Below are 8713 nucleotides of genomic sequence, written 5' to 3'. Positions count from 1 at the left end.
TTTACATTTCTTTGATGCCTAATGATAATGTTGGGCACTTTTTCATGCACCCATTGCCCATTTGTGTGCCTGTGTGTGCGCGCCCGTGTAGAATCTTCATTAGGTCAGGTGTGGTAGTTGTGATATTCAAACCGTCTTCATCATTACTCATTTTTTTTCTCTTGACACGTTCCAACATTTATTCGTACCTTTGGGGGCTATTAATTCTCTGACAATGGCTCATTCTGGAAGCGGGACACAACTCAATACAACATTCTCTCTAAGGCCACTTACGGCTCCGGGGAAGGTACTGCCCTCTCTCGGGGGCCGAGTGGGGCCGAGTTAGGGCCGAGGACAGGGGACGGGGGCGACGGCGCGGGGGACGAGGGCGCGCGGGGGCGAAGGCGCGCGGGGAGCGAGCGCGCGGGGGCGAGGGCGCGCGGAGAGCGCGCGCGCGCGGGGGAGGGGCGGTGAGGGTGCGGGGGTCGAGCGCGCGTGGGGGTCGAGGGCGCGCGGGGGGGCGAGCACAGCGCCTGCGCGCGGGGCGGCGGGGGACCCACAGAGTAGCGCGCCCTCCTTCGCGCGCGGCGCTAGAGCCCAGCCAGGGATGGCCGGCCTTGGCGAGGGGGTGGCAGGCGAGGTCACAGCTATCTCCAAGTCGGCTGCGGTGTGTGACGCGGCGGGGAGGAGCCTTTCCGAGGTAATGGGACAGGGAGGCGCCTTCCCGAGTCTCCATCCTCACGCCCGAGCTGCGCGGGCCGGTGACTCCTTTCCCCACGCGGTTCCCCGCCTGTCTCCTCTGGTGGATGCTGTTTTCTGTCTCCTTGACTTTGGTGCCTTTCCCTCGCGCCCCTGGGTCTGCAGCCTCCCTCCTGCGGCGCCTACTCCTCCGGGAGGAGTTTGGGTGCCCCTCGCCTCCAGAAGGCCTCCCGTGGTGCCCACAGAGGAGAGGGCCTCCCTTGGTGGCGTACCTGCTGCGCCTGCGCCCTCCGGAGACGAATTAAAACACATTTTTATCCGATGCTTCTATCGGTTACTGAGAGGAGTGTTTAAAAATCTGTGATTTTGAATTCACCTGTGACTCCTCATAGTTTTGTATAGTATGTCTTGAGGCTGTTATTAGTGTATGTAAATTTAAAATTATGATAGTTTCTGGGGCGCCTCGGTGGCTCAGTCGGTTAAGCGTCTGTTTTCAGCTCAGGGCTCAGGTCGTGATCCCAGGGTCCTGGGATTGAGCCCCCGGTAGGGCTCCCTGCTCAACGGAGAGTCCTCTCCTATTTCTCGCTCTGTCCCCACCCCAGCTCATGGTCTGTCTCCGGCTTGTTCGCTGGCGCTCTCTCAAATAAATAAAATCTTTTAAAAAAATAAAATTGTGATGGTCTCTGATGAATTGATCCTTTTATCTTTATGAAATGCCTCTCTGGCAATATGTATTGCTTAAAATATGCTTTCTTTATTGTTAATATGGCTCTATCAGAGTTCTCTGCTTAGAATTTGTTTGATAACTCCTTTATTACATACATTGTGTATATATAAGTAATGTAAACACGTATTTCAGGCCTCAGGCACATAGAATTGGTTTAACTGTAACACTGTGGACCTTGTCATGCAGTCTGTTGTTTTTGTTTTGTTTTGTTTTGTTTTGCTGGTCCTTTCTTATGGGGCTTTAATAATTGAGCACTATCAATTGCTTGATGCTTTGGAACTTTGCCTGCAGAAATTATCACTAGCTGAGTTAGAGGTGGAACCCTCCAGACGGGATCAGCATTTGCTTCTTCCAGGTTTATGGGAGCTACTAGTCTAGGGTTGCTCTCAACTAAATGTTCCCCAAGAGGTTTGCCCAGTTCCCCCAGCTGGTGTGAATTCAGGCTGAAAACACTCATGAAGGCTAGCTTCTATTTTTTTCTTTCTCCTACTTATTAGCACTAAAATTTCAGCTAGTAATTTTCTTGCCTATCTTCTGGAGCTGGGGTTGAGATGGGAGAAGTGGGGGATTGAGGAGCAAAACCAGTTTATGTCTACATTCATTCTTAAATTGATGGTTTTACCCACTGGGATTGCTTTTGCGGGGGGAGATGTCTTGTTAGACTCCCCAACTGGCTTCTAGAATTGTGAGGGGGTACATCATTTCTGTGATTTTAAGCCACCTGGTTTGTGAGAACTTGTCTCTGCAGCCCTAGGAAACTAATAACTAGCTTTATACCCTCTCTCTGCTCCAAGAAGTTTTAAAAGCCTGCAGTCTAGTTTCCCATCAGTTACCATCAAGAAATGACAATGAGCTGAGAGAACTGGAAGGGGACTTCTGTGGGGGCCACTCCCAGCTTCAAGAGTTTCCTGGTAGTGAAATTAAATGCCTAGAGCTTTCAGCAAGTAGAAAGCTTTTCCTAAGTTTCGACATTGCTTTAATATGCATCGCATTCAGGTTTGGCCCTTGACGTCAGCTCCCTCTCCTTCCTCGTCTATAATAGTATTTTTAATGTTTGTCCCTTCCTCCTGCCCCCTCCTTCACGCCTCTCCCCTCTCCCTCCATAGTCATTGAAAAAAACCTCTTTGAAACGTCCACAGTGACTCTGAACTTGGCAGAAAAGTCATTTTTATCCAGTGAAGACCAAAAAAAAAAAAAAAAGTTGCTAGATTTTGTATAGCTTCATTTACCACGGCAGCTCTCTGAGGTAGGTATCGTCGGGACCATTTTCAAAAAAGACAGTTTTTCTGTTTTTCCCCAGTTAGAATCAAAGAAGAACCAGAAGGAGACTCGGAGCTGCTGGCCTGTTTTATTAATTTGTTAAACAGTTATGAGTGACTATGATGTACTAGATTCTAAGATGCTCAGGGGATTCAGATGTAATCGGTCTATTCCAGGCTTTACCTGCTGGTGAGCAACTAACTATCTATTGCTATTAGCAATAGTGTAGTAATTTTGTAGCATTAAGAAATGTGATGTTAATTTTAAACCAAGGTAATTTTAAGTAGGCATTTTTTACACATTCCAAAAAAATGTAAATGGACAAAAGTGTGTTGTAGAGTCCTATTTCTGTTGGTACCTATAAATCTATTTTTTACAAATATTTATTTATTTGAGAGAGCGAGAATGAGAGAGAGAGAGAGAGTACATGAGAGGGAGGAGGGTCAGAGGGAGAAGCAGGCTCCTCACTGAGCAGGGAGCCTGATGCGGGATTCAACCCCGGGACTCCAGGATCATGACCTGAGCCGAAAGCAGTCGCTTAACCAACTGAGCCACCCAGGCGCCCCCCTATAAATCTACTTTATTCATAACTGCTATGTAGTATTTCATGGAAGAATGTGCCATAAAATTTCTTATTCCTCTGTTGGTATTTTGTTGCAATAGACATCTTTTTGTACCAGTGCTAAAGTATGTCTTTAAAAAGCATATATAGAAGTAGAGTTGCTAAGTCAGAGGATACTTATACTTTGATTTAATAGATACTGTCAAATTTCCTGGTAGCCAAGCTACCAGTTTATACTCCTGTGATTATTATGAGCATACACCTTTCCCAGTGTGCTCACCAACACTGCATAATACTCATCTAAAATTCTGCCAATCTGAAGGGTGAAAATGACAATTTGTTTCGATGGGAGGAGGGCAGAAGAGAACGTTAAGGAAGATTTTCATTTTCTTCTCTTTGTATCTGTTGGGAGGCAAATCTGGATGGGGTAGGCACCTCTGCCCTTCTGCCAGGCTGAGGTGGCCTGAGCTAGTCTGCAGAGGAGCAGTAAGGCTTCTGGCTCATGTTAGCATTCCGGGTATGCAGAGGCTCTCCTAGATTGTTCCAGGGCCCTCTGTATGCAGACTTTGACCTTCATTGTAGACGTGGGCCCTCCCTATGCATTTTCCCTACTCTCCTCTCTGGGCCTAGAGATCCCATCTTTCATTTCTCATGACGCAGAGAACCAAAGTATTCCATAGGCCAACATAAGTTTTTAACAGCCTCGATGTGTAATGTGGTGTGAGGTCACATCCTTTCTCTTGTGTATCCAGATTACTGTACGAGGCTGGCCATCCTCTGCTGGACTTTGGCCTTGGTGTATGTAGACCATCTATGCGTGGCTCATGCTGTGGGGAAATGAGTTTGGGGGATTCCATGTGCTCCATTACTTTCCTCTAATAGACCCCATGTCACGCTGTGTAAGTACTGTTGGTATTAGGGCTGTGTGTCTGTGACTCCCCAAGCATGACAATATTTGTAATGCTCTCATTTTATACTAATGGGAAACTTAATTTAAGTGTCACTTGAGCAATTTTTTTTTCAGTAATGAAAGCAATCATTTGTTATGCTCACGGAGTCTGTGGGTCAGGCATTCTCAGACAGGGCACACCGGGGACAGCTTGCTTCTGCCATGTGCTGTTGGAGCCTCAGCTGGAAGACAGGTGCAGCTGGGGATGGAAATATTGCAAAGCTTGCTCCTTCACATGTCTGGGAGCGATGGAGGCTTAGCCCTTAGCTGGATTGCCACACACCTCCGTGTGGTTCCTTCGTGTGGCCCAGGTCCCTCATAATGGGGGGACTGGCTTCCAAGGGTAGGCCCACAAGAGAAGGCCAGGTAGAAGCTGCGGTATTTGACACCGAGCTTCAGAAGCCATGCAGTGTCACTTTCCTCACAGTCTGTTGCGTGGGGCAGTCACAGGATCCCACCCGGATGGGAGGGGGGAACGCAGATACCACACAGCCCAGTGGGAGGGAATCAGGCACACTATAAGAATAGCCTGTGGGAAGTTGTGGTCATCTCTGGAAAATAAAATCTGCCACCTCCCCCTCATTCCTATGAAAGCATTCTCTTAATTTCCAGACTGGAAGACATTGGGTCAGATATTTCCCACCAGACAAATGTAAGATTGAAATTGCTGGAATGATAGGGGATAACATATTTATCTCTGCAAACGAGTCTAATTCTAGCAACTCCTTGATTATATATTGTTTGTTTATTGTAGCTTCCCCGAAATAAATATCCTAAGAACAATCATTTTCTTTATATTTATTATTGACCTTCAAAATTGCTGATCCTTGATCAACCCCACACACAGTTATTATATTCTTCTTAATGTTTTCTCATTACTTAGCAAGATCACCAAGAAGATGAGTGGCTAGAGATGCCTTTAGTGCACCATAGGTTCTAACCCCTGGATGTATAACCTGGACGTAAAACCTGCCCATCTGAACAGGAGATCTACATTCCTTATAGGTGGTACTCGTTAAGTATTAGTCAGTACCATCTATTCTTTTTTTTTTTTAAAGATTTTATTTATTTTATTTGAGAGAGAGAATGAGAGAGAGAGAGAGAGCACATGGGGGTGAGGGTCAGAGGGAGAAGCAGACTCCCTGCCGAGCAGGGAGCCCGATGCGGGACTCGATCCCGGGACTCCAGTATCATGACCTGAGCCGAAAGCAGTCGCTTAACCAACTGAGCCACCCAGGCGCCCTATACCATCTATTCTTTATTGAGTTTAGCTCTGGAAGGATACATTGCATTGGGCTTACTTTTTTTCTCATAATTTTACATTTAGTTTCCGATCCTGGAAATTATATTCACTCTTACACTGACCATATTTACCCCGTGGAAATGAAAAAAAAATCCTGCCTCTCTATGTTCACGTAATTAAGTTCTAATAATTAGGTTCTTGGTAGTTTGGGAACTAGGAATGGAACAGTCCTCATAAGGAAAGAAGATACTGGCCAGTGCCACAGTCTTTAAATCATGAATGAGGAGGGGGTGAAAAAGTTCTCAGACCTGAGAAACACTTCTCTCATTCAAATGCTGGATGGTTCCGTGTTTTATGCATCAGATCAGGGAGTCAGTTCAAGAAAATCTGTTCTTGAATTCGAACAGATGGAGAAGAGGAACCAAAAGAACAAGCTTTTTTTTTTTTTTTAAGATTTATTTACTTATTTCAGAGAGAGCGGGGGGAGGGGCAGAGGGAGAGAGAGTATCCTGAAGTGGACTCCCCACTAAGTGGGGAGCCCAACACGGGGCTTGATTCCAGGACCCTGAGATCATGACTTGAGCCGAAATCAAAAGTCCGCCACTTAACCGACTGAGCCACCCAGGCACCCCCGGAGAACTGGCTTTTAATGCTGCTTCTTGGGGCTGCAGTTATACATATTAATTAAAATTCCTCTCCTCCCGCCACCCCCACTTCCTTTAGTCCATACAAAGCAGGTCAGGTCTGTACTGTGACTGAAGTCCCGGCCTGGCTCCATTCCCCAGTGCACAGGAGAACGGACTCCATCCTAGATTGACCGCAGCTACCAATACAGGCTGTCCTTGACGAGCAGAGGTGCGCAGGGCATTCGACATCACGTGGCCAAGCGCCACAACAGAGGAAGAGAGTGTGTGTCTGTTCTTACCCAAGAGTATTTCAGGCTTTATCTCTCACAGGAGGATGACACTGGTGTTTTGGTAAGAGGGAAACCGAGTAAGGTAATATGCTTTATTGATGTTGGCTTGTTTGGAAAATTGTAATGTGAATCCAGTTAGCTTTAAATATTGGCTTTTTTATTCCATGGGTTAAATTTTTAAAGTATGCCTAAAATTTAATGATGACTGATATATTTTTTAAGATTTTATTTATTTGTCAGAGGGGGAGAGAGGGAGAGCACAAACAGGGGGAGTGGGAGAGGGAGAAGCAGACTCCCCATTGAGCAGGGAGCCAGACGCGGGGCTCGATCCCAGGACCCTGAGATCATGACCTGAGCCGAAGGTAGACACTTAACTGACTGAGCCACCAGGTGTCCTTTTTTATTTTGTAAATATTTTATTTATTTAATGATGACTGATTAAATGGATATTAATATAGTCAAATCCTGTTTCTGCTTAATGTGTGCATGGGATATCTTTTTCTGTTTTTTTAATCTTCAACCAACCCGTGTCACATCTGAGATGAATTTTTATAGTAAGCATATTCTTGGATCATGCTTTTTTTTATTCTTGCTGCCCATTTCTGTCATTTAATTGGTGCGCTAAGACTACTTACATTTAAGATCGTTAACAATATGCTAGAGCTTATAGCGACTGTTTTGGTTTTCTCTTTTGTTTCCCGTTTCTTGTTTGTTTCTCTTTTTTGCCCCTTCTTGTGGGTTTACTTGGACATGTGTTAGGATCCCATTGTGGCTGGAACTGGAAGCTGTTGAATACTTTTTCTAATTGTGGCCAAACATGTATAACATAAAATTCAGCATCTTCATCATTTTTAAGCATGCAATCAGTGGCATTAAGTATATTTACAAAGTTATGTAACCACCACCACTCTCTGCTTCTAGAACTTTTTCATCATCCCAAACGGAAACTGTACCCATTAAGCGGGGACCCCCTTCCTCCCTCCAGCGCTGGGAACCAATTTACCTTCTGTCTCAATTTGCCTATTCTAAGTATCTCCCCTGTGCGGAAAGGAATAATGTGTGTCCTTTTGAGTCAGAGCGATTGCACTTAGCAGACTATTTCCCACTTGTATTCATGTTGTGGCACCTATCAGAATTTCATTCACTTTTTATGGCCAAATAATATTCCACGGTGTGTATATACACACCACATTTTGTTATCAGCTCATGTCTTGATGGACACCTGGGCCATTTCCCCCTTTTGGCTGTTGTGAATAATGCTGCTCTGGACATTGATAGACAAGTATCTGTTTGAATCCCTCCCTGCTTTAAATTCTTTTAGAATTTAGGAGTGGAATTGTTGGATCATCTTGAGTAATGTTTTAAAACAAAAGTTTCCCAAATATTCCATGACAGCAGGGAGACTGATTTCCCCAGGACTCAGAACGGACAGAAGGGGACGATGTTGCATAAAGCCACAGAACAGAATATTACGTCAGGGTGTTACTCAAAGTTCTCCAGCCACTACTCTTAGTGCCTCCTAATGCATTCAACAGTGTGAGTGGTAAGGGGAAGGTGTAATTGGGGTTAGCGGCACCTAAAGGCTTTGTTTTATTCGGGGTGTGCTATTTGGTGAATCAGGATTAGAGACTGGAGGAAGGTATGAGTTTCCAGACAACCATTTTTCAGGCCATGGTTTGGAGAAGGCTTATAAATTCCATAAAACTGGAGTTTACAGAATCAAGAATCAGAAAGAATTAAGTTCCACTGGCATAGAAATCTGGTTTCTATTAACCAGTTTGCCACTAACCAGACATGTAGCCTTAGGGAAGTGACTTAACCTGCTACAGGCCGCCACTTCCTGTGTTACGCACCACTGGTGGAGGAAGGGTTTGGAGGGGCGGGGGGGGTGGGGGTAGGGATGGGCTGGATAATTTCATGTCTATCTCCCTCCACCCTAAATATCTATGACTTTAAAAAGTTGCATTGTTTTCTTATCTAGGTCAAATTTTCATTTGTAGAAAGCCTTGACTCCTAGGTCTCGGCAATGTCGATTTGTGAGGTCAGCTCATTTCAAATGCCTCATCACAGAAGCTATTGTTTGTACCTCTTCTGCCACGCCTTTACTCAGCTGAAAATGTGCAACATGAATTTAATATAACAAATATTTCCTCGGAGTGTGAAATGTATTGCTGGCCAGAGTTATTGGACAGTGTCACGCCTTCGATCTTGTATTTTTTGTTATAAAACTTTAGAATAACAGTGGTTCTCTTAAAAGCCAGTTAGGTTCTCAACCGTTTTCTGTAAATATACCCACCCTTTACAAACATCTGTCTCTTTCTATACACTTGTCCTCAGGTTTCCACTAAATTTCCCATAGAAATTGTAGTAGTATAGAT

General features: G+C 45.0%; 1 long non-coding RNA gene across 1 annotated transcript in view; it reads left to right on the top strand.

The window, feature by feature from the left end:
* Positions 1 to 555: 555 nt before the first annotated feature.
* LOC113926518 overlaps positions 556 to 8713 on the top strand; it is a 34015-nt gene continuing 25857 nt past the window's right edge. The window contains exon 1 of the long non-coding RNA XR_003521338.1: positions 556 to 679. This is a non-coding gene — a long non-coding RNA (uncharacterized LOC113926518). The remainder of the gene's footprint in view (positions 680 to 8713) is intronic.

The sequence above is a fragment of the Zalophus californianus genome, chromosome 7 (genome assembly GCF_009762305.2).
Source record: "Zalophus californianus isolate mZalCal1 chromosome 7, mZalCal1.pri.v2, whole genome shotgun sequence".
Classification (NCBI taxonomy): Eukaryota; Metazoa; Chordata; class Mammalia; order Carnivora; family Otariidae; genus Zalophus; species Zalophus californianus.
This window is presented reverse-complemented; position numbering and strand designations above follow the sequence as displayed.